The sequence below is a fragment of the Anser cygnoides genome, chromosome 1 (assembly GCF_040182565.1).
Source record: "Anser cygnoides isolate HZ-2024a breed goose chromosome 1, Taihu_goose_T2T_genome, whole genome shotgun sequence".
Lineage (NCBI taxonomy): Eukaryota > Metazoa > Chordata > Aves > Anseriformes > Anatidae > Anser > Anser cygnoides.
This window is the reverse complement of record NC_089873.1, coordinates 78125414-78151693: the sequence shown is the minus strand read 5'-3', so window position 1 is coordinate 78151693 and position 26280 is coordinate 78125414. Positions and strand designations below refer to the sequence as shown.

The 26280-nt window shown below is 53.0% G+C and overlaps 1 pseudogene; it reads right to left on the bottom strand.

Annotated features, from left to right (window-relative positions):
* Nucleotides 1-3932: 3932 nt before the first annotated feature.
* LOC136791281 (cytochrome c oxidase subunit 3-like) lies at nucleotides 3933-5453 on the bottom strand (annotated as a pseudogene).
* Between the last annotated feature and the right edge of the window lie 20827 nt (nucleotides 5454-26280).

Below are 26280 nucleotides of genomic sequence, written 5' to 3'. Positions count from 1 at the left end.
GAGAAGTTTATGAGGGGGTTTGGTTTGGGGTGACTGAGGGTGTGTGTTATGTTCGATAGTTCTAGGGCTAGGATGATTCCTAGGATTGTTATGAGGATGGCAGCGGTTTTGGTGATAAGGGGTATGGTTATTGGGGGGTTTTGGTTGGTGTGATGAAAGAGGTAATGATTATTCCTGCTGTAATGCTGCCTAGGGCGAGTCGGGTTAGGGGGCGGTGATTAGTGGGTTGTTTTCGTTTATTGATACTATTGGGGGGATTCGGGTTTGTCCAGCTTGGACTAGGATGGTTATGCGGATGCTGTAGGTTGCGGTGAATGCTGTGGCTATAAGGGTTAGGAGTAGGGCTCAAGTATTTAGGTATGATGTGTTTAAGCTTTCGATGATGAGGTCTTTTGAGTAGAATCCGGCTAGGAATGGGGTTCCTATCAGCGCCAGGTTTCCGATGGTTAGGCAGGAAGTAGTGACTGGGAGTATTTTCTGTAGGCCTCCTATCTTTCGGATATCTTGTTCTCCGTTTAGGTTGTGGATGATAGACCCTGAGCATAGGAATAGTATGGCTTTAAAGAAGGCATGGGTTGAGATGTGTAGGAAGGCTAGTTGTGGGAGGTTTAGTCCGATAGTGACTATTATTAGTCCTAGTTGGCTGGATGTTGAGAAAGCAATGATTTTTTTGATGTCATTTTGGGTTAGGGCGCATGTGGCAGCGAATAGGGTTGATAGAGCACCTAGGCATAGGCAGGCAGTTAGGGCTGTCTGGTTGGTGGCTAGCAGGGGGTGCATGCGGATGAGCAGGAAGATTCCGGCTACTACTATGGTACTGGAGTGCAGTAGGGCTGATACTGGGGTGGGGCCTTCTATTGCTGCGGGCAGTCATGGGTGGAGTCCAAATTGGGCGGATTTTCCTGCGGCTGCGAGGATTAATCCTATGAGGGGGAGGATTGGGGTTTGGTGGGGGTGTACGGCTTGTTGGATCTCTCAGGTGTTGAATGTTGAAGCTAGTCATGCTATGCTCAGGATCAGTCCGACGTCTCCGATTCGGTTGTAGATTACGGCTCGTAGGGCGGCGGTGTTGGCATCTGCTCGGCCTTGTCATCAGCCGATGAGAAGGAAGGACATGATTCCTACTCCTTCCCAGCCTACGAATAGGAGGAATATGTTGTTTGCGGTTGTTAGGAGGAGTATGGCGACTAGGAATGTCAGTAGGTAGGTGAAAAATTTTGTTACGTATGGCTCTGAGGCCATGTATCATATGGCGAATTGTAGGATTGATTATGTTACAAATAGGGCGATTGGAAGAAATGTTATTGAGTATTGGTCTATTTTTAGGCTCAGGGGGATTTTAAAGTTTATAATGAATTTTCACTCCCAGTGGCAGGTGACAGATTCTACTCCCGAGTAGATGAATGCGGTTGTAGGGGCTAGGCTAATTAGGAATGCGGTTTTAACAGCGCGGGTGGTGGCTTGTGGGGTGTTTTTAAAGTTTTTAAATAGAAATGGCAGGATGATTGGGGTTAGGAGGATTGTCAGCGTGAGTAGTGTGAGGGAGTTGATTAGTAGTGTGGGGTTCACTACTTTTACTTGGATTTGCACCAAGATGGGTGGTTCCTAAGACCAGTGGATTGCTGTTATCCTTTAAAAGTAAGGGGGCTGAGGTTTTAGGCTCAGATGTAAGAGTTAGCAGCTCTTGTTGGTTAAACCCTCCCCTCGGCAGGTAAGAAGGTTTGAACTTCTATTCTTAGAATCACAGTCTAATGTTTGGTTTAAACTATACTTGCATGAGGGGATTCCGGAGATCAGTTCGGGTTTGAGGATTAGGAGGAATATTGGGATAATGTGGAGTGTTATGAGCAGGTGTTCTCGCGTGGTTGAGTTTTGCATAGATGTGATGTGGGAGGGGATTGAGCCTCGTTGGGTCATTAGTAGTATGAATAAGGTGTAGGAGGCGGTTAGTAGGGTTGCGATTCCTGTTAGGATGATCGTGAAGGCAGATCAGTTGAATAAGGTGATTATAATGGTTAGCTCTGCTATGAGGTTTGTTGTTGGGGGTAAGGCTATGTTTGTTAGATTGGCCAGCAATCATCAGGTAGCTATGAGTGGTAGGAGAGGTTGTAGGCCTCGTGTGAGTAGTAGAATTCGGCTGTGCGTACGTTCATAGTTTGTGTTGGCTAGGCAGAATAGTATGGAGGAAGTTAGTCCATGGGAAATTATTAGGATCATTGCCCCTGAGAATGATCAGTGGGTTTGGATTATTCCTGCGGCGATAACTAGGCCTATGTGGCTAACGGATGAATAAGCGATTAGTGATTTTAGGTCTGTCTGTCGTAGGCAGATTGAGCTAGTCATTAGGGCCCTCATAGGGCCAGGGTTAGGAAGGGGTAGTGCAGGAGGTTGGACAGTGGGCCCATAAATAGAGTGACTCGTATAATTCCGTATCCTCCTAGCTTTAGTAGTAGGGCGGCGAGGAGTATTGAGCCTGCGATGGGTGCTTCTACGTGGGCTTTTGGCAGTCAGAGGTGTAGGCCGTATAGTGGGGCTTTTACTATGAATGCTATGAGCAGTGCTAGACCTGATAGTATTCCTGTCCATGAGGTGGATAGGGTTGGGTGGGTTAGTTGTAGGGTTGGCAGGTGCAGGGTGCCAATTTTCACGTATAGGTGTATGATTGTGATTAGCAGGGGTAGAGAGCTTACTAGCGTGTAGAATAGCAGGTAGATGCCAGCGCTTAGGCGTTCTGGTTGGTTCCCCCATCGGGTGATTAAGATTAGGGTGGGAATGAGGGTTGCTTCAAATGAGATGTAAAATAGTGCTAGTTCTGTGGTGGAAAAGGCTAGTAGGATGAATGGCTGGACTGCGACTAAGGTTGAGATAAAGATTCGTTTGCGTTGTAGGGGTTCTTGTTGCAGGTGGTTTTGGCTTGCTATGATTATGAGTGGGAGTAGTCAGCAGGATAGTACTAGGAGGGGGATGAGATTTGGTCAATTCCTGTTCAGTTGGATAAAAATTTGTAGGGGTAGTAGGTTGGGATTAATCACTGTAGGCTTAGGGCAGCGATTAGGAGGCTGTATAAGGTGGTGTTAGTCCATAGAAATTTTGGTGGATACAGCAGGGCTGTTGGAAGAAGTATGATTGTGGGTAGGATGATTTTTAGCATTGCAGGAGGTTTAGGTTGTGTAGATGGTCGGAGCCATGTGTGCGGGTGGAGGCTACTAGGATGGCCAGGCCTGTGCCTGCCTCACACGCTGAGAAGGTTAGCATGAGAATTGGTACCATGGTGAATGAGGAGACTTGGTTTTCGATGGATCATATTGATAGGCCTACGAATATCGATAATATTATGCTTTCAAGGCATAGTAGGGCGGATACTAGGTGGGTTCGGTGGAAGGCTAGTCCTAGTCCGCTGAAAATGAAGGCTGAGTAGAAGCTTAAATGTAGGGGCGACATAAGAAAGTTACAGGGTTGGCTGTAATCTGCTGGGTCGAAACCAGCTATCTTTTTGGTTAGACTAACTTTCTGTTATTCTGCTCATTCTAGGCCCCTTGAATTCACTCGTAGGCCAGTCCGAGTGTTAGGAGAAGGAGGATCACTACAGTTCAGGTGAGGGTCATTAGGGGGATTGGAGTTGGACGGCTCATGGCAGGGGGAGTAGGAGGGCGATTTCTAGGTCGAATAGGACGAACAGGATGGCTACTGAGGAAGAATCGGACTGAGAATGGTAATCGAGCAGATCCAAGTGGGTCGAATCCACATTCGTACGGTGAGAGTTTCTCTGAGTCGGGGTTTATTTGGGCGAGTCAGAAGTTTAATGCGGTTAGGGCGGCGCTTAGGATTGATGATAGGGCGAATATGAACATGAGTGCGTTCATTGCTCTCCTCTGGGTTTATACCAGATTCTAGAGATTGGAAGTCAATTGTAATTAATATACTAGAAGAGCAAGATCCTCATCAGTAGATGGTTATGTAGAGGAATAGTCAGATGACGTCTACGAAGTGTCAGTATCAGGCTGCTGCCTCGAATCCGAAGTGGTGGTCTGATGTAAAGTGGAACTTGATCAGTCGGAAGAGGCAGACGGTCAGGAAGGAGGATCCGATGATTACGTGGAGTCCGTGGAATCCAGTGGCAACGAAGAAGGTAGATCCGTAGACGCTATCGGCGATTGAGAATGGGGCTTCGTGGTATTCTATTGCTTGTAGGGCTGTGAAGTAGAATCCCAGGAGGATCGTTAGGGTTAGGGCGTGGATGGCGTGTTTTCGGTTTCCTTCTGTGATGCTGTGATGGGCTCACGTTACGGTAACGCCTGAGGCTAGTAGGATGGCTGTGTTTAGTAGGGGGACTTCTATCGGGTTGAGTGGTTTAATTCCTGTTGGGGGTCATTGGCCTCCTAGTTCTGGGGTTGGGGCCAGGCTCGAGTGGAAGAACGCTCAGAAGAACCCTAAGAAGAAGAATGCTTCGGATGTGATGAAAAGGATTATGCCGTATCGTAGGCCTTTTTGGACTGTGGGAGTGTGATGGCCTTGGAAGGTGCTTTCTCGTACAATGTCTCGTCATCATTGGAGTATTACTAGGAGTATTGAGATGAGGCCTAGGGTTAGTAGTATGGATGAGTTGTAGTGGAATCACATGATTAATCCTGAGGTTGTGAGTAGGGCGGCGGCTGCCCCGAAGATTGGTCAAGGGCTTGGGTCAACTATGTGGTATGAGTGTGCTTGGTGTGCCATTAGATGTTTTCTTGTAAGTATAGGCTTAGAAGGAGCACGAAGACGTAGGCCTGGATTATGGCTACTGCTACTTCTAGGATGGTTAGGAGTAGTAGGATGATTATTGTTAGGATGGATACTGCAGGAAGGGTGGGTATTAATGCAATGGAGGCTGTAGAGATGAGTTGGATGAGTAAGTGTCCTGCTGTAAGGTTGGCTGTAAGGCGGACTCCGAGGGCTAGGGGGCGGATTAGTAGGCTGGTTGTTTCGATCAGGATTAGTGCGGGGATTAGGGGTGTAGGGGTACCTTCGGGTAATAGGTGGGCTAAAGAGGCTGATGGTTGGTTTCGTAGGCCTGTTAGTAGTGTGGCGAGCCATAGTGGGAAGGCTAGGGCTATGTTCATAGATAGTTGGGTGGTTGGGGTGAATGTATATGGAAGGAGGCCTAGAAGGTTGATTGTAAGAAGTATGATTATTAGGGATGTAAATATTATGGCTCATTTGTGGCCATTTTTGTTGAGTGGGACTATTAGTTGTTTTGTGATTAGGTGAAGGAGTCATGTTTGGATAGTAGAAAGGCGGTTGTTGATTCATCGGTTGTTTGGGGACGGGAATAGTAGGGCTGGGAAGAGTAGGGATAGTAGGATTAAGGGGATGCCGAATAGATTGGGGCTGGAAAATTGGTCAAAGAAGCTTAGGTTCATGGTCAGGATCATGGTGTGGGTTTGGTAGTGAGGGAGGTCTTATTTGATGGGGGTTGGTTGTGGTGAAGGCTAGTAGTTTTGGTTGGATGAGGAGTGCTAGGGTTAATCAGGTTATAATTATGATTGAAAATCATGGTGCGGGGTTAAGCTGTGGCATATCATTAAGGAGGGAAGTCCCTCTTTGGCTAGCTTAAAAGGCTAGTGCTGTTGCATAGCTTCTTAATGATTAGGATGATGATAGAAGGGACGATCAGGCCTCGAAATGTGGGAGTGGGTTGATTCTACTACAATGGGTATGTAGCTGTGATTAGCCCCGCAAATTTCTGAGCATTGTCCGTAAAAATCCCAGGCCGGGTGGTAATGAATGAAGTTTGGTTTAGTCGGCCTGGGATTGCGTCTGTTTTAACTCCGAGCGTTGGGACTGCTCAGGAGTGGAGTACGTCTCCTGCAGTAATGATTACGCGGATGGGGGATTCTATTGGGATAACTACGCGGTGGTCAACTTCTAGCAGTCGGAAGTGGCCGTTGGGTAAGTCTGGGGTGGGCACTATGTAGGAGTCGAAGGATAGGTCTTTGAAGTCTGTGTATTCGTAGCTTCAGTATCATTGGTGGCCGATGGCTTTTAGGGTGAGGTCTGGTTCATCGATTTCGTCCATTATGTAGAGGATTTGTAGGGATGGGAGGGCGAGGAGTACCAGGACGATAGCAGGTAGGATTGTCCAGATCAGCTCTACTTCTTGGGCGTCTACAGCATTGGACGAGAGTTTTTCTGTTAGTATGTGGGCTAAAAGGTAGAGAACTAGGCTGCAGATAGCTAGGGCAACGATTAGGGCGTGGTCGTGGAATTCAACGAGTTCTTCTATGATGGGTGATGAGGCGTCTTGGAATCCTAGTTGGGAGTGGTTGGCCACATGAGATGTACAGGATTTTTACCTGTGATTTAGTCTTGACAAGGCTATGTAATTGGTTTACTAACGTCTCATAAGAAAGAAGCATGAGCGGTTAATGCAGTTGGCTTGAAACCAGCATGTGAGGGTTCGATTCCTTCCTTTCTTGTACTTGGACGAAGGCCGGTTCCTCGAAAGTATGGTATGGGGGAGGGCAGCCGTGGATTCATTCAACGTTTGTGGTAGTTAGTTCTGGTTGTAGGACTTTTCGTTTGGCCGAAAAGGCTTCTCAGATGATGAATATTAGTATGATTACGGCTACTATTGAGATTAGGGAGCCGATGGAGGAAATGGTGTTTCATAGTGTGTAGGCGTCGGGATAGTCCGAGTATCGTCGGGGTATTCCTGCTAGGCCTAGGAAGTGCTGGGGGAAGAACGTTAGGTTTACTCCTGTAAATATTACCCCGAAGTGGGCTTTTGCTCATGTTTGGTGTAGGGTAAACCCAGTGAGTAGTGGGAATCAGTGAGTAAATCCTGCTAGAATGGCAAAGACGGCGCCTATGGATAGGACGTAGTGGAAGTGGGCAACTACGTAGTACGTGTCGTGCAGGGCGATGTCTAGGGAAGAGTTTGCAAGAACGATTCCTGTTAATCCTCCGATGGTAAATAGGAAGATAAATCCTAGAGCTCATAGCATTGGGGGGGTCTCATTTGATTGTTCCTCCGTGCAGGGTGGCTAGTCAGCTAAATACTTTGATTCCGGTAGGGATGGCAATGATTATAGTGGCTGATGTAAAGTAGGCTCGGGTATCAACGTCTATTCCTACTGTAAACATGTGGTGAGCTCAGACGATGAATCCTAGGAAGCCGATGGATAGTATGGCTCAGACTATTCCCATGTAGCCGAAGGGCTCCTTTTTGCCTGAGTAGTACGTGACTACGTGTGAGATGATTCCGAACCCCGGTAGGATCAGAATATAGACTTCTGGGTGTCCGAAGAATCAGAATAGGTGTTGGTACAGGATTGGGTCTCCTCCTCCAGCGGGGTCGAAGAATGTGGTGTTTAGGTTTCGATCAGTTAGTAATATTGTAATACCGGCGGCGAGTACGGGGAGTGATAGAAGGAGTAGGATGGCGGTAATTAGTACGGATCAGACAAATAGTGGGGTTTGGTATTGTGAGAGTGCGGGGGGTTTTATGTTGATGGCTGTGGTGATAAAGTTGATGGCCCCAAGGATGGAGGAGATACCGGCTAAGTGGAGTGAGAAGATAGCCAGGTCTACTGAAGCTCCGGCGTGGGCAAGGTTACCTGCTAGGGGAGGGTAGACAGTTCAGCCTGTGCCGGCGCCAGCTTCTACAGTGGATGAGGCTAGTAGGAGGAGGAATGATGGGGGGAGGAGTCAAAAGCTTATGTTGTTTATTCGCGGGAATGCTATGTCGGGGGCACCGATTATGAGGGGGACTAATCAGTTGCCGAATCCTCCGATCATGATGGGTATGACTATAAAGAAGATTATTACAAAGGCGTGAGCGGTAACGATTACATTGTAAATTTGGTCGTCGCCTAGGAGAGTTCCTGGTTGTCCTAGTTCTGCGCGGATTAATAGGCTGAGTGCGGTGCCGACTATTCCTGCTCATGCCCCGAAGATGAGGTACAGGGTGCCAATATCCTTATGGTTAGTGGAAAATAGTCATCGGTTGATGAAGGTGACGGGTAAGATGGCTGAGTGTTGAAGCGTTAAGCTGTAGTCCTTTTTACAGAGGTTTAATTCCTCTTCTTATCGGCTCTGTAGTGAAATTCATGTTGAGTTGCAAGCTCATCGATGCGCACTAGGGTGCGTCAGGGTCTTTGTAGGCAGAAGCCAATTGGTTTAGGCATTTAGCTGTTAACTAGAGTTTTGTGGGATCGAAGCCCATCTGTCTAGGGAGGCTTTACCTTAATTAAAGCGTCTGACTTACATTCAGACGCACTCTCATTCATTGCACTGCATTCATTGCACTCTCTGGACTCACTACAGTGCATCCCCAGTGGTGCCAGTGCACTCTCTGGACTCACTGCACTGCATCCCCAGTGGTGCCAGTGCACTCTCTGGACTCACTGCACTGCATCCCCAGTGGTGCCAGTGCACTCTGTGGACTCAATGCACTGCATCTCCAGTGGTGCCAGTGCACTCTCTGGACTCACTGCAGTGCAGCCCCAGTGGTGCCAGTGCACTCTCTGGACTCACTGCAGTGCATCCCCAGTGGTGCCAGTGCACTCTCTGGACTCACTGCACTGCATCCCCAGTGGTGCCAGTGCACTCTCTGGACTCACTGCACTGCATCCCCAGTGGTGCCAGTGCACTCTGTGGACTCAATGCACTGCATCTCCAGTGGTGCCAGTGCACTCTCTGGACTCACTGCAGTGCAGCCCCAGTGGTGCCAGTGCACTCTCTGGACTCACTGCAGTGCATCCCCAGTGGTGCCAGTGCACTCTCTGGACTCACTGTACTGCATCCCCAGTGGTGCCAGTGCACTCTCTGGACTCACTGCTGTGCATCCCCTGTGGTGCCAGTGCACTCTCTGGACACACTGAAATGCATTCTCAGTGGTGCCAGTGCACACTCTGGACACACTGCACTGCATCCCCAGTGGTGCCAGTGCACTCTCTGGACTCACTGCACTGCATCCCCAGTGGTGCTAATGCACTCTGGACTCACTGCAGTGCATCCCCAGTGGTGCCAATGCACTCTCTGGACTCACCGCACTGCACCCTGAGTGGTGCCATTGCACTCTCTGGACTCACTGCACCGCATTCCCACTGGTGTCAGTGCACTCTCTGGACTCACCGCACTGCACCCTGAGTGGTGCCAAAGCACTCTCTGGACTCCCGGCACCGCATCCCCAGTGGTGCCAGTGCACTCTCTGGACTCGCGGCACTGCATCCGCAGTGGTGTCAGTGCACTCTGTGCAGTCACTGTAGTGCATTCCCAATGTTGCCGGGGCACTCTCTGGACTCACGGCACTGCATCCCCAGTGGTGCCAGTGCACTCTCTGGACTCACTGCACTGCATCCCCAGTGGTGCCAGTGCACTCTCTGGACTCACTGCACTGCATCCCCAATGGTGCCAGTGCACTCTCTTTACTCACTGCACTGCATCGCCAAGGTGCCAGTGCACTCTCTGGACTCACTGCACTGCATCCCCAGTGGTGCCAGTGCACTCTCTGGACTCACAGTACTGCATCCCCAGTGGTGCCAGTGTACTCTCTGGACTCACCGCACTGCACCCTGAGTGGTGCCAGTGCACTCTCTGGACTCACTGCACCGCATCCCCAGTGGTGTCAGTGCACTCTCTGGAGTCACTGCGCTGCATCCCCAGTGGTGCCAGTGCACTCCCTGGACTCACTGCACTGCTCCAGCCGCGGCATACGCTCCAGCCGCGGTAGCCCTCCAGCCGTGGCAGACGCTCCACTCGGTAGCGGCTGGAGCGGCTGCCGCGGCTGTAGCGGCTGGAGCGGCCGCCGCGGCTGGAGCGGCTGCCGCGGCTGGAGCGGCTGCCGCGGCTGGAGCGGCTAGAGCAGCTGCAGTGGCTGGAGCGGCTGGAGCGGCTGCCGCGGCTGGAGAGGCTGGCGCGGCTGGAGGGGCTGGAGCGGCTGCCGCGGCTGGAGCGGCTGGAGCGGCTTCCGCGGCTGGAGCGTCTGACGCGGCTGGAGGGGCTACCGCGGCTGGAGCGTATGCCGAGGCTGGAGTGCAATCTCTGGACTCACTGCACTGCATCTCCTATGATGCCAGTGCACTCTCTGGACTCACTGCAGTGCATCCCCAGTGGTGCCAGTGCACTCTCTTTACTCACTGCACTGCATCCCCAAGGTGCCAGTGCACTCTCTGGACTCACTGCACTGCTCCAGCCGCGGCAGCCTCTCCAGCCGCACCAGCCGCGGCATCCGCTCCAGCCTCGGCATCCGCTCCAGCCGCGTTAACCGCTCCAGCCGCGGTAGCCCCTCCAGCCGCGCCAGCCTCTCCAGCCGCGGCAGCCGCTCCAGCCGCTCCAGCCGCGGCAGCCGCTCCAGCCGCTCCAGCCGCGGCAGCCGCTCCAACCGCGGCAGCCGCTCCAGCCGCGGCAGGCTCCAGCCGCTCCAGCCGCGGCAGCCGCTCCAGCCGCTACCGAGTGGAGCGGCTGCCACGGCTGGAGGGCTACCGCGGCTGGAGCGGCTGCCGCGGCTGGAGCAGTGCAGTAAGTCCAGGGAGTGCAAAGGCACCAGTGGGGATGGAGTGCAGTGAGTCCAAAGACTTCACTGTCACCACTGGGAATGCAGTGCAGTGAGTCCAGAGAGTGCACTGGCACCACTGGGGATGCAGTGAAGTGAGTGCAGAGAGTGCACTGGCACTACTGGGGATGCACTGCAGTGAGTCCAGAGAGTGCACTGGCACCACTGGGGATGCAGTGCAGTGAGTCCAGAGAGTGCACTGGCACCACTGGGGATGCAGTGCCGTGAGTCCAGAGAGTGCCCCGGCAAAATTGGGAATGCACTACAGTGACTGCACAGAGTGCACTGACTCCACTGCGGATGCAGTGCCGCGAGTCCAGAGAGTGCACTGGCACCACTGGGGATGCGGTGCACTGTGTCCAGAGAGTGCACTGGCACCACTGAGGAAACGGTGCCGGGAGTCCAGAGAGAGCACTGACACCACTGGGGATGCGGTGCCTGGAGTCCAGAGAGTGCTTTGGCACCACTGGGGATGCACTGCAGTTACTCCAGAGAGTGCACTGACACCAGTGGGAATGCGGTGCAGTGAGACCAGAGAGTGCAATGGCACCACTCAGGGTGCAGTGCGGTGAGTCCAGAGAGTGCATTGGCACCACTGGGGATGCACTGCAGTGAGTCCAGAGTGCACTAGCACCACTGGGGATGCAGTGCAGTGAGTCCAGAGATTGCACTGGCACCACTGGGGATGCAGTGCAGTGAGTCCAGAGAGTGCACTGGCACCACTGAGAATGCATTTCAGTATGTCCAGAGAGTGCACTGGCACCACAGGGGATGCACTGCAGTGAGTCCAGAGAGTGCACTAGCACCACTGGGGATGCACTGCAGTGAGTCCAGAGAGTGCACTGGCACCACTGGGGATGCTCTGCAGTGAGTGCAGAGAGTGCACTGGCACCACTGGGGATGCAGTGCAGTGAGTCCAGAGAGTGCCGCTCCAGCCTCGGCATCCGCTCCAGCCGAGTCAACTGCAGCCGCGGTAGCCCCTCCAGCCGCGGCAGACGCTCCAGCCGCGGAAGCCGCTCCAGCCGCTCCAGCCGCGGCAGCCGCTCCAGCCCCTCCAGCCGCGCCAGCCTCTCCAGCCGCGGCAGCCGCTCCAGCCGCTCCAGCCACGGCAGCCGCTCTAGCCGCTCCAGCCGCGGCAGCCGCTCCATCCGCGGCAGCCGCTCCAGCCGCGGCAGCCGCTCCAGCCGCTCCAGCCGCGGCAGCCGCTCCAGCCGCTACCGAGTGGAGCGTCTGCCACGGCTAGAGGGCTACCGCGGCTGGAGCGTATGCCGCGGCTGGAGCAGTGCAGTGAGTCCAGGGAGTGCACTGGCACCACTGGGGATGCAGCGCAGTGACTCCAGAGAGTGCACTGACACCACTGGGGATGCGGTGCAGTGAGTCCAGAGAGTGCACTGGCACCACTCAGGGTGCAGTGCGGTGAGTCCAGAGAGTACACTGGCACCACTGGGGATGCAGTACTGTGAGTCCAGAGAGTGCACTGGCACCATTGGGGATGCAGTGCAGTGAGTCCAGAGAGTGCACTGGCACCACTGGGGATGCACTTCGGTGAGTCCAGAGAGTGCCCCGGCAACATTGGGAATGCACTACAGTGACTGCACAGAGTGCACTGACACCACTGCGGATGCAGTGCCGCGAGTCCAGAGAGTGCACTGGCACCACTGGGGATGCGGTGCCGGGAGTCCAGAGAGTGCTTTGGCACCACTGGGGATGCACTGCAGTGACTCCAGAGAGTGCACTGGCACCACTGGGGATGCAGTGCAGTTAGTCCAGAGAGTGCACTGGCACCACTGGGGATGCGGTGCACTGTGTCCAGAGAGTGCACTGGCACCAATCAGGGTGCAGTGCCGTGAGTCCAGAGAATGCACTGGCACCACTGAGGAAACGGTGCCGGGAGTCCAGAGAGAGCACTGACACCACTGGGGATGCGGTGCCTGGAGTCCAGAGAGTGCTTTGGCACCACTGGGGATGCACTGCAGTTACTCCAGAGAGTGCACAGGCAACACTGGGGATGCACTGCAGTGAGTCCAGAGAGTGCACTGCCACCACTGGAGATGCAGAGCCGGGAGTCCAGAGAGTGCACTGGCACCACTGGGGATGCGGTGCAGTGAGTCCAGAGAGTGCACTGGCACCACTCAGTGTGCAGTGCGGTGAGTCCAGAGAATGCACTGGCACCACTGGGGATGCAGTGCAGTGAGTACAGAGATTGCACTGGCACCACTGGGGATGCAGTGCAGTGAGTCCAGAGAGTGCACTGGCACCACTGGGGATGGAGTGCACTGAGTCCAGAGAGTGCACTGGCACCACTGGGGATGCCCTGCAGTGAGTCCAGAGAGTGCACTGGCACCACTGGGGATGCACTGCAGTGAGTCCAGAGAGTGCACTGGCACCACTGGCGATGCACTGCAGTGAGTCCAGAGAGTGCACTGGCACCACTGGGGATGAAGTGCAGTGAGTCCAGAGAGTGCATTGGCACCACTGGGGATGCACTGCAGTGAGTCCAGAGAGTGCATTGGCACCACTGGGGATGCACTGCAGTGAGTCCAGAGAGTGCACTGGCACCACTGGGGATGCACTGTAGTGAGTCCACAGAGTGCACTGGCACCACTGGGGATGCACTGCAGTGAGTCCAGAGAGTGCACTGGCACCACTGGGGATGCACAGCAGTGAGTCCACAGAGTGCACTGGCACCACTGGGGATGCAGTACAGTGAGTCCAGAGAGTGCACTGGCACCACTGGGGATGCACTGCAGTGAGTCCAGAGAGTGCTCTGGCACCACTGGGGATGCAGAGCTGTAAGTCCAGAGAGTGCACTGGCACCACTGGGGATGCAGAGCTGTAAGTCCAGAGAGTGCACTGGCACCACTGGGGATGCAGTGCTGTGACTCCGGAGAGCGCACTGGCACCACTGGGGATGCAGTGCAGTGAGTCCAGTGAGTGCACTGGCACCACTGGGGATGCAGTGCAGTGAGTGCAGAGAGTGCAATGGCACCAATGGGGATGCACTTCAGTGAGTCCAGAGAGTGCACTGGCACCACTGGGGATGCAGTGCAGTGAGTCCAGAGATTGCACTGGCACCACTGGGGATGCAGTGCTGTGACTCCAGAGAGCGCACTGGCACCACTGGGGATGCAGTGCAGTGAGTGCAGAGAGTGCACTGGCACCACTGGGGATGCAGTGCAGTGAGTCCAGAGAGTGCACTGGCACCACTGGGGATGCACTGCAGTGAGTCCAGAGAGTGCACTGGCACCACTGGGGATGCACTGCAGTGAGTCCAGAGAGTGCACTGGCACCACTGGGGATGCAGTGCAGTGAGTCCAGAGAGTGCACTGGCACCACTGGGGATGCAGTGCAGTGAGTCCAGAGAGTGCACTGGCACCACTGGGGCTGCAGTGCAGTGAGTCCAGAGAGTGCACTGGCACCACTGGGGATGCACTGCAGTGAGTCCAGAGAGTGCACTGGCACCACTGGGGATGCAGTGCAGTGAGTCCAGAGAGAGCACTGGCACCACTGGGGATGCAGTGCAGTGAGTCCAGAGAGTGCACTGGCACAAAAGGGGATGCACTGCAGTGAGTCCAGAGATTGCACTGGCACCACTGGGGATGCAGTGCAGTGAGTCCAGAGAGTGCACTGGCACCACTGGGGATGCAGTGCTGTGACTCCAGAGAGCGCACTGGCACCACTGGGGATGCAGTGCAGTGAGTGCAGAGAGTGCACTCGCACCACTGGGGATGCACTTCAGTGAGTTCAGAGAGTGCACTGGCACCACTGGGGATGGGTTTCAAGCCAACTGCATTAACCGCTCATGCTTCTTTCTTATGAGACGTTAGTAATCCAATTACATAGCCTTGTCAAGACTAAATCACAGGTAAAAATCCTGTACATCTCATGTGGCCAACCACTCCCAACTAGGATTCCAAGAACCAGGAGGTTCGGTGAAAATAGGGCTAGTGCTATTAGAGGGGTGATTATTAGGGTAAGCCCTAAGCTGTCTTTAATGGAGAAGTATGGGTGGAATGGGATTTTGTCGCAGTCTGATACGATTCCTAGTGGGTTATTTGAGCCTGATTCGTGTAGGAAGGTTAGGTGGACTAGGGTGATTCCTGCAATTAGGAAGGGCAGTAGGAAGTGGATGGCGAAGAATCGGGTTAAGGTTGGATTGTCTACTGAGAATCCTCCTCAGGCTCATTCTACTAGAGTTTGCCCAATGTACGGGATGGCTGAGAATAGGTTGGTGATTATGGTGGCCCCTCAGATTGACATTTGTCCTCATGGTAGGACATACCCTACGAAGGCAGTTGCTATTAGGGTGAGTAGGAGGATTACTCCTGTGTTTCAGGTTTCTTTGTATAGGTAGGAGCCGTAGTAGAGGCCTCGTCCGATGTGTAAGTAGATGCAGATAAAGAAGAGCGAAGCACCGTTGGCGTGGAGGTTGCGGATGAGCCATCCGTACTGGACGTCTCGGCATGTGTGAGCTACTGAGGAGAAGGCGAGTGAAGTGTCTGCGGTGTAGTGTATGGCTAGTAGCAGGCCTGTTAGGATTTGTGTGGCTAAGCAGATGGCTAGAAGGGAGCCGAAGTTTCATCAGGCAGAGATGTTGGAGGGGGCGGGTAGGTCGATTAGGGAGTTGTTGATTATTTTTAGTAGGGGATGGGATTTGCGGATGTTAGGGGCCATTAGTGAGTCTGTGTGTTATTAGGATTATTACCAGGATGGAGAGGGCGAAGGATCCTAGGTAGGCCTTAATTAGCCCTGTGTGTATTGAGGTTGCGGCTTTGCTTGCGGCTACTTGTAGTTCAGCAAGGCCCTCTGGCCCTATTTTTTTGAGTCAGGAGAGGTCGATCAAGTGTAGGGCAATGTTTTGTCCCTTTTCTAGTAGGTTTTTGGAGAAGAATCGGTGTACTAGGGGTTGAAGTACCCTAATGCAGAGGAGAAGTTTATGAGGGGGTTTGGTTTGGGGTGAGTGAGGGTGTGTGTTATGTTCGATAGTTCTAGGGCTAGGATGATTCCTAGGATTGTTATGAGGATGGCAGCGGTTTTGGTGATAAGGGGTATGGTTATTGGGGGGTTTTGGTTGGTGTGATGAAAGAGGTAATGATTATTCCTGCTGTAATGCTGCCTAGGGCGAGTCGGGTTAGGGGCGGTGATTAGTGGGTTGTTTTCGTTTATTGATACTATTGGGGGGATTCGGGTTTGTCCAGCTTGGACTAGGATGGTTATGCGGATGCTGTAGGTTGCGGTGAATGCTGTGGCTATAAGGGTTAGGAGTAGGGCTCAAGTATTTAGGTATGATGTGTTTAAGCTTTCGATGATGAGGTCTTTTGAGTAGAATCCGGCTAGGAATGGGGTTCCTATCAGCGCCAGGTTTCCGATGGTTAGGCAGGAAGTAGTGACTGGGAGTATTTTCTGTAGGCCTCCTATCTTTCGGATATCTTGTTCTCCGTTTAGGTTGTGGATGATAGACCCTGAGCATAGGAATAGTATGGCTTTAAAGAAGGCATGGGTTGAGATGTGTAGGAAGGCTAGTTGTGGGAGGTTTAGTCCGATAGTGACTATTATTAGTCCTAGTTGGCTGGATGTTGAGAAAGCAATGATTTTTTTGATGTCATTTTGGGTTAGGGCGCATGTGGCAGCGAATAGGGTTGATAGAGCACCTAGGCATAGGCAGGCAGTTAGGGCTGTCTGGTTGGTGGCTAGCAGGGGGTGCATGCGGATGAGCAGGAAGATTCCGGCTACTACTATGGTACTGGAGTGCAGTAGGGCTGATACTGGGGTGGGGCCTTCTATTGCTGCGGGCAGTCATGGGTGGAGTCCAAATTGGGCGGATTTTCCTGCGGCTGCGAGGATTAATCCTATGAGGGGAGGATTGGGGTTTGGTGGGGGTGTACGGCTTGTTGGATCTCTCAGGTGTTGAATGTTGAAGCTAGTCATGCTATGCTCAGGATCAGTCCGACGTCTCCGATTCGGTTGTAGATTACGGCTCGTAGGGCGGCGGTGTTGGCATCTGCTCGGCCTTGTCATCAGCCGATGAGAAGGAAGGACATGATTCCTACTCCTTCCCAGCCTACGAATAGGAGGAATATGTTGTTTGCGGTTGTTAGGAGGAGTATGGCGACTAGGAATGTCAGTAGGTAGGTGAAAAATTTTGTTACGTATGGCTCTGAGGCCATGTATCATATGGCGAATTGTAGGATTGATCATGTTACAAATAGGGCGATTGGAAGAAATGTTATTGAGTATTGGTCTATTTTTAGGCTCAGGGGGATTTTAAAGTTTATAATGAATTTTCACTCCCAGTGGCAGGTGACAGATTCTACTCCCGAGTAGATGAATGCGGTTGTAGGGGCTAGGCTAATTAGGAATGCGGTTTTAACAGCGCGGGTGGTGGCTTGTGGGGTGTTTTTAAAGTTTTTAAATAGAAATGGCAGGATGATTGGGGTTAGGAGGATTGTCAGCGTGAGTAGTGTGAGGGAGTTGATTAGTAGTGTGGGGTTCACTACTTTTACTTGGATTTGCACCAAGATGGGTGGTTCCTAAGACCAGTGGATTGCTGTTATCCTTTAAAAGTAAGGGGGCTGAGGTTTTAGGCTCAGATGTAAGAGTTAGCAGCTCTTGTTGGTTAAACCCTCCCCTCGGCAGGTAAGAAGGTTTGAACTTCTATTCTTAGAATCACAGTCTAATGTTTGGTTTAAACTATACTTGCATGAGGGGATTCCGGAGATCAGTTCGGGTTTGAGGATTAGGAGGAATATTGGGATAATGTGGAGTGTTATGAGCAGGTGTTCTCGCGTGGTTGAGTTTTGCATAGATGTGATGTGGGAGGGGATTGAGCCTCGTTGGGTCATTAGTAGTATGAATAAGGTGTAGGAGGCGGTTAGTAGGGTTGCGATTCCTGTTAGGATGATCGTGAAGGCAGATCAGTTGAATAAGGTGATTATAATGGTTAGCTCTGCTATGAGGTTTGTTGTTGGGGGTAAGGCTATGTTTGTTAGATTGGCCAGCAATCATCAGGTAGCTATGAGTGGTAGGAGAGGTTGTAGGCCTCGTGTGAGTAGTAGAATTCGGCTGTGCGTACGTTCATAGTTTGTGTTGGCTAGGCAGAATAGTATGGAGGAAGTTAGTCCATGGGAAATTATTAGGATCATTGCCCCTGAGAATGATCAGTGGGTTTGGATTATTCCTGCGGCGATAACTAGGCCTATGTGGCTAACGGATGAATAAGCGATTAGTGATTTTAGGTCTGTCTGTCGTAGGCAGATTGAGCTAGTCATTAGGGCGCCTCATAGGGCCAGGGTTAGGAAGGGGTAGTGCAGGAGGTTGGACAGTGGGCCCATAAATAGAGTGACTCGTATAATTCCGTATCCTCCTAGCTTTAGTAGTAGGGCGGCGAGGAGTATTGAGCCTGCGATGGGTGCTTCTACGTGGGCTTTTGGCAGTCAGAGGTGTAGGCCGTATAGTGGGGCTTTTACTATGAATGCTATGAGCAGTGCTAGACCTGATAGTATTCCTGTCCATGAGGTGGATAGGGTTGGGTGGGTTAGTTGTAGGGTTGGCAGGTGCAGGGTGCCAATTTTCACGTATAGGTGTATGATTGTGATTAGCAGGGGTAGAGAGCTTACTAGCGTGTAGAATAGCAGGTAGATGCCAGCGCTTAGGCGTTCTGGTTGGTTCCCCCATCGGGTGATTAAGATTAGGGTGGGAATGAGGGTTGCTTCAAATGAGATGTAAAATAGTGCTAGTTCTGTGGTGGAAAAGGCTAGTAGGATGAATGGCTGGACTGCGACTAAGGTTGAGATAAAGATTCGTTTGCGTTGTAGGGGTTCTTGTTGCAGGTGGTTTTGGCTTGCTATGATTATGAGTGGGAGTAGTCAGCAGGATAGTACTAGGAGGGGGATGAGATTTGGTCAATTCCTGTTCAGTTGGATAAAAATTTGTAGGGGTAGTAGGTTGGGATTAATCACTGTAGGCTTAGGGCAGCGATTAGGAGGCTGTATAAGGTGGTGTTAGTCCATAGAAATTTTGGTGGAGACAGCAGGGCTGTTGGAAGAAGTATGATTGTGGGTAGGATGATTTTTAGCATTGCAGGAGGTTTAGGTTGTGTAGATGGTCGGAGCCATGTGTGCGGGTGGAGGCTACTAGGATGGCCAGGCCTGTGCCTGCCTCACACGCTGAGAAGGTTAGCATGAGAATTGGTACCATGGTGAATGAGGAGACTTGGTTTTCGATGGATCATATTGATAGGCCTACGAATATCGATAATATTATGCTTTCAAGGCATAGTAGGGCGGATACTAGGTGGGTTCGGTGGAAGGCTAGTCCTAGTCCGCTGAAAATGAAGGCTGAGTAGAAGCTTAAATGTAGGGGCGACATAAGAAAGTTACAGGGTTGGCTGTAATCTGCTGGGTCGAAACCAGCTATCTTTTTGGTTAGACTAACTTTCTGTTATTCTGCTCATTCTAGGCCCCTTGAATTCACTCGTAGGCCAGTCCGAGTGTTAGGAGAAGGAGGATCACTACAGTTCAGGTGAGGGTCATTAGGGGGATTGGAGTTGGACGGCTCATGGCAGGGGGAGTAGGAGGGCGATTTCTAGGTCGAATAGGACGAACAGGATGGCTACTGAGGAAGAATCGGACTGAGAATGGTAATCGAGCAGATCCAAGTGGGTCGAATCCACATTCGTACGGTGAGAGTTTCTCTGAGTCGGGGTTTATTTGGGCGAGTCAGAAGTTTAATGCGGTTAGGGCGGCGCTTAGGATTGATGATAGGGCGAATATGAACATGAGTGCGTTCATTGCTCTCCTCTGGGTTTATACCAGATTCTAGAGATTGGAAGTCAATTGTAATTAATATACTAGAAGAGCAAGATCCTCATCAGTAGATGGTTATGTAGAGGAATAGTCAGATGACGTCTACGAAGTGTCAGTATCAGGCTGCTGCCTCGAATCCGAAGTGGTGGTCTGATGTAAAGTGGAACTTGATCAGTCGGAAGAGGCAGACGGTCAGGAAGGAGGATCCGATGATTACGTGGAGTCCGTGGAATCCAGTGGCAACGAAGAAGGTAGATCCGTAGACGCTATCGGCGATTGAGAATGGGGCTTCGTGGTATTCTATTGCTTGTAGGGCTGTGAAGTAGAATCCCAGGAGGATCGTTAGGGTTAGGGCGTGGATGGCGTGTTTTCGGTTTCCTTCTGTGATGCTGTGATGGGCTCACGTTACGGTAACGCCTGAGGCTAGTAGGATGGCTGTGTTTAGTAGGGGGACTTCTATCGGGTTGAGTGGTTTAATTCCTGTTGGGGGTCATTGGCCTCCTAGTTCTGGGGTTGGGGCCAGGCTCGAGTGGAAGAACGCTCAGAAGAACCCTAAGAAGAAGAATGCTTCGGATGTGATGAAAAGGATTATGCCGTATCGTAGGCCTTTTTGGACTGTGGGAGTGTGATGGCCTTGGAAGGTGCTTTCTCGTACAATGTCTCGTCATCATTGGAGTATTACTAGGAGTATTGAGATGAGGCCTAGGGTTAGTAGTACGGATGAGTTGTAGTGGAATCACATGATTAATCCTGAGGTTGTGAGTAGGGCGGCGGCTGCCCCGAAGATTGGTCAAGGGCTTGGGTCAACTATGTGGTATGAGTGTGCTTGGTGTGCCATTAGATGTTTTCTTGTAAGTATAGGCTTAGAAGGAGCACGAAGACGTAGGCCTGGATTATGGCTACTGCTACTTCTAGGATGGTTAGGAGTAGTAGGATGATTATTGTTAGGATGGATACTGCAGGAAGGGTGGGTATTAATGCAATGGAGGCTGTAGAGATGAGTTGGATGAGTAAGTGTCCTGCTGTAAGGTTGGCTGTAAGGCGGACTCCGAGGGCTAGGGGCGGATTAGTAGGCTGGTTGTTTCGATCAGGATTAGTGCGGGGATTAGGGGTGTAGGGGTACCTTCGGGTAATAGGTGGGCTAAAGAGGCTGATGGTTGGTTTCGTAGGCCTGTTAGTAGTGTGGCGAGCCATAGTGGGAAGGCTAGGGCTATGTTCATAGATAGTTGGGTGGTTGGGGTGAATGTATATGGAAGGAGGCCTAGAAGGTTGATTGTAAGAAGTATGATTATTAGGGATGTAAATATTATGGCTCATTTGTGGCCATTTTTGTTGAGTGGGACTATTAGTTGTTTTGTGATTAGGTGAAGGAGTCATGTTTGGATAGTAGAAAGGCGGTTGTTGATTCATCGGTTGTTTGGGGACGGGAATAGTAGGGCTGGGAAGAGTAGGGATAGTAGGATTAAGGGGATGCCGAATAGATTGGGGCTGGAAAATTGGTCAAAGAAGCTTAGGTTCATGGTCAGGATCATGGTGTGGGTTTGGTAGTGAGGGAGGTCTTATTTGATGGGGGTTGGTTGTGGTGAAGGCTAGTAGTTTTGGTTGGATGAGGAGTGCTAGGGTTAATCAGGTTATAATTATGATTGAAAATCATGGTGCGGGGTTAAGCTGTGGCATATCATTAAGGAGGGGAAGTCCCTCTTTGGCTAGCTTAAAAGGCTAGTGCTGTTGCATAGCTTCTTAATGATTAGGATGATGATAGAAGGGACGATCAGGCCTCGAAATGTGGGAGTGGGGTTGATTCTACTACAATGGGTATGTAGCTGTGATTAGCCCCGCAAATTTCTGAGCATTGTCCGTAAAAAATCCCAGGCCGGGTGGTAATGAATGAAGTTTGGTTTAGTCGGCCTGGGATTGCGTCTGTTTTAACTCCGAGCGTTGGGACTGCTCAGGAGTGGAGTACGTCTCCTGCAGTAATGATTACGCGGATGGGGGATTCTATTGGGATAACTACGCGGTGGTCAACTTCTAGCAGTCGGAAGTGGCCGTTGGGTAAGTCTGGGGTGGGCACTATGTAGGAGTCGAAGGATAGGTCTTTGAAGTCTGTGTATTCGTAGCTTCAGTATCATTGGTGGCCGATGGCTTTTAGGGTGAGGTCTGGTTCATCGATTTCGTCCATTATGTAGAGGATTTGTAGGGATGGGAGGGCGAGGAGTACCAGGACGATAGCAGGTAGGATTGTCCAGATCAGCTCTACTTCTTGGGCGTCTACAGCATTGGACGAGAGTTTTTCTGTTAGTATGTGGGCTAAAAGGTAGAGAACTAGGCTGCAGATAGCTAGGGCAACGATTAGGGCGTGGTCGTGGAATTCAACGAGTTCTTCTATGATGGGTGATGAGGCGTCTTGGAATCCTAGTTGGGAGTGGTTGGCCACATGAGATGTACAGGATTTTTACCTGTGATTTAGTCTTGACAAGGCTATGTAATTGGTTTACTAACGTCTCATAAGAAAGAAGCATGAGCGGTTAATGCAGTTGGCTTGAAACCAGCATGTGAGGGTTCGATTCCTTCCTTTCTTGTACTTGGACGAAGGCCGGTTCCTCGAAAGTATGGTATGGGGGAGGGCAGCCGTGGATTCATTCAACGTTTGTGGTAGTTAGTTCTGGTTGTAGGACTTTTCGTTTGGCCGAAAAGGCTTCTCAGATGATGAATATTAGTATGATTACGGCTACTATTGAGATTAGGGAGCCGATGGAGGAAATGGTGTTTCATAGTGTGTAGGCGTCGGGATAGTCCGAGTATCGTCGGGGTATTCCTGCTAGGCCTAGGAAGTGCTGGGGGAAGAACGTTAGGTTTACTCCTGTAAATATTACCCCGAAGTGGGCTTTTGCTCATGTTTGGTGTAGGGTAAACCCAGTGAGTAGTGGGAATCAGTGAGTAAATCCTGCTAGAATGGCAAAGACGGCGCCTATGGATAGGACGTAGTGGAAGTGGGCAACTACGTAGTACGTGTCGTGCAGGGCGATGTCTAGGGAAGAGTTTGCAAGAACGATTCCTGTTAATCCTCCGATGGTAAATAGGAAGATAAATCCTAGAGCTCATAGCATTGGGTCTCATTTGATTGTTCCTCCGTGCAGGGTGGCTAGTCAGCTAAATACTTTGATTCCGGTAGGGATGGCAATGATTATAGTGGCTGATGTAAAGTAGGCTCGGGTATCAACGTCTATTCCTACTGTAAACATGTGGTGAGCTCAGACGATGAATCCTAGGAAGCCGATGCACTCTCTGGACTCACCGCACTGCACCCTGAGTGGTGCCATTGCACTCTCTGGTCTCACTGCACCGCATTCCCACTGGTGTCAGTGCACTCTCTGGAGTAACTGCAGTGCATCCCCAGTGGTGCCAAAGCACTCTCTGGACTCCAGGCACCGCATCCCCAGTGGTGTCAGTGCTCTCTCTGGACTCCCGGCACCGTTTCCTCAGTGGTGCCAGTGCACTCTCTGGACACAGTGCACCGCATCCCCAGTGGTGCCAGTGCACTCTCTGGACTCGCGGCACTGCATCCGCAGTGGAGTCAGTGCACTCTGTGCAGTCACTGTAGTGCATTCCCAATTTTGCCGGGGGCACTCTCTGGACTCACGGCACTGCATCCCCAGTGGTGCCAGTGCACTCTCTGGACTCACTGCACTGCATCCCCAGTGGTGCCAGTGCACTCTCTGGACTCACTGCAGTGCATCCCCAGTAGTGCCAGTGCACTCTCTGCACTCACTTCACTGCATCCCCAGTGGTGCCAGTGCACTCTCTGGACTCACTGCACTGCATTCCCAGTGGTGACAGTGAAGTCTTTGGACTCACTGCACTCCATCCCCACTGGTGCCTTTGCACTCCCTGGACTTACTGCACTGCTCCAGCCGCAGCAGCCGCTCCAGCCGCGGTAGCCCTCCAGCCGTGGCAGCCGCTCCACTCGGTAGCGGCTGGAGCGGCTGCCGCGGCTGGAGCGGCTGGAGCGGCTGCCGCGGCTGGAGCGGCTGCCGCGGTTGGAGCGGCTGCCGCGGCTGGAGCGGCTGGAGCGGCTGCCGCGGCTGGAGCGGCTGGAGCGGCTGCCGCGGCTGGAGAGGCTGGCGCGGCTGGAGGGGCTACCGCGGCTGGAGCGGTTAACGCGGCTGGAGCGGATGCCGAGGCTGGAGCGGATGCCGCGGCTGGTGCGGCTGGAGAGGCTGCCGCGGCTGGAGCAGTGCAGTGAGTCCAGAGAGTGCACTGGCACCTTGGGGATGCAGTGCAGTGAGTAAAGAGAGTGCACTGGCACCATTGGGGATGCAGTGCAGTGAGTCCAGAGAGTGCACTGGCACCACTGGGGATGCAGTGCAGTGAGTCCAGAGAGTGCACTGGCACCACTGGGGATGCAGTGCCGTGAGTCCAGAGAGTGCCCCGGCAAAATTGGGAATGCACTACAGTGACTGCACAGAGTGCACTGACACCACTGCGGATGCAGTGCCGCGAGTCCAGAGAGTGCACTGGCACCACTGGGGATGCGGTGCACTGTGTCCAGAGAGTGCACTGGCACCACTGAGGAAACGGTGCCGGGAGTCCAGAGAGAGCACTGACACCACTGGGGATGCGGTGCCTGGAGTCCAGAGAGTGCTTTGGCACCACTGGGGATGCACTGCAGTTACTCCAGAGAGTGCACTGACACCAGTGGGAATGCGGTGCAGTGGGTAGAGATTGCAATGGCACCACTCAGGGTGCAGTGCGGTGAGTCCAGAGAGTGCATTGGCACCACTGGGGATGCACTGCAGTGAGTCCAGAGTGCACTAGCACCACTGGGGATGCAGTGCAGTGAGTCCAGAGAGATTGCACTGGCACCACTGGGGATGCAGTGCAGTGAGTCCCAGAGAGTGCACTGGCACCACTGAGAATGCATTTCAGTATGTCCAGAGAGTGCACTGGCACCACAGGGGATGCACTGCAGTGAGTCCAGAGAGTGCACTAGCACCACTGGGGAGTGCACTGCAGTGAGTCAGAGAGAGTGCACTGGCACCACTGGGGGACCTTCTGCAGTGAGGTGCAGAAGAGTGCACTGGCACCACTGGGGATGCAGTGCGGTGAGTCCAGAGAGTGCCGCTCCAACCTCGGCATCCCCGCTCCAGCCGAGTCAACCGCTGCAGCCGCGGTAGCCCCTCCCGGCGCGGCAGACGCTCCAGCCGCGGAAGCCGCTCCAGCCGCTCCAGCCGCGGCAGCCGCTCCAACCCCTCCAGCGCCGCGCCAGCCTCTCCGGCCGCGGCAGCCAGCTCCCAGCCGCTCCAGCCACGGCGGCCATCTAGCCGCTCCAGCCCGCGGCAGCCAACTCCATCCGCGGCAGCCGCTCCAGCCGCGGCAGCCGCTCCAGCCGCTCCAGCCGCGGCAGCCGCTCCCAGCCGCTACCGAGTGGAGCGTCTGCCACGGCTAGAGGGCTACCGCGGCTGGAGCGTATGCCGCAGCCGGAGCAGTGCAGTGAGAGTCCAGGGAGTGCACTGGCACCACTGGGGATGCAGCACCAGTGACTCCAGAGAGTGCACTGACACCACTGGGGATGCGGTGCAGTGAGTCCAGAGAGTGCACTGGCACCACTCAGGGTGCAGTGCGGTGAGTCCAGAGAGTACACTGGCACCACTGGGGATGCAGTACTGTGAGTCCAGAGAGTGCACTGGCACCATTGGGGATGCAGTGCAGTGAGTCCAGAGAGTGCACTGGCACCACTGGGGGATACACTTCCCGGTGAGTCCAGAGAGTGCCCCGGCAACATTGGAAATGCACTACAGTGACTGCACAGAGTGCACTGACACCACTGCGGATGCAGTGCCGCGAGTCCAGAGAGTGCACTGGCACCACTGGGGATGCGGTGCCGGGAGTCCAGAGAGTGCTTTGGCACCACTGGGGATGCACTGCAGTGACTCCAGAAGGTGCACTGGCACCACTGGGGATGCAGTGCAGTTAGTCCAGAGAGTGCACTGGCACCACTGGGGATGCGGTGCACTGTGTCCAGAGAGTGCACTGGCACCAATCAGGGTGCAGTGCCGTGAGTCCAGAGAATGCACTGGCACCACTGAGGAAACGGTGCCGGGAGTCCAGAGAGAGCACTGACACCACTGGGGATGCGGTGCCTGGAGTCCAGAGAGTGCTTTGTACCACTGGGGATGCACTGCACAGTTACTCCAGAGAGTGCACTGACACCAGTGGGAATGCGGTGCAGTGAGTCCAGAGAGTGCAATGGCACCACTCAAGTGCAGTGCGGTGAGTCCAGAGAGTGCACTGGTACCACTGGGGGATTCACTGCAGTGAGCCCAGAGAGTGCACTAGCACCACTGGGGATGCGGTGCCGGGAGTCCAGAGAGTGCACTGGCACCACTGGGGATGCACTGCAGTGAGTCCAGGGGGTGCACTGCCACCACTGGAGATGCAGCGCCGGGAGTCCAGAGAGTGCACTGGCACCACTGGGGATGCGGTGCAGTGAGTCCAGAGAAGGCATGCACTGGCACCACTCAGTGGATGCAGTGCGGTGAGTCCAGAGAATGCACTGGCACCACTGGGGATGCACAGCAGTGAGTCCACAGAGTGCACTGGCACCACTGGGGATGCAGTACAGTGAGTCCAGAGAGTGCACTGGCACCACTGGGGATGCAGTACAGTGAGTCCACACAGTGCACTAGGCACCACTGGGGATGCACTGCAGTGGGTCCAGAGAGTGCACTGGCACCACTGGGGATGCACTGCAGTGAGTCCAGAGAGCTGCACTTGCACCACAGGGGATGCAGTGCAGTGACTCCAGAGAGTGCACTGGCAGCCACTGGGGATGCAGTGCAGTGAGTCCAGAGAGTGCACTGGCACCACTGGGGATGCAGTGCAGTGAGTCCAGAGGGTGCTCTGGCACCACTGGGGATGCAGAGCTGTAAGTCCAGAGAGTGC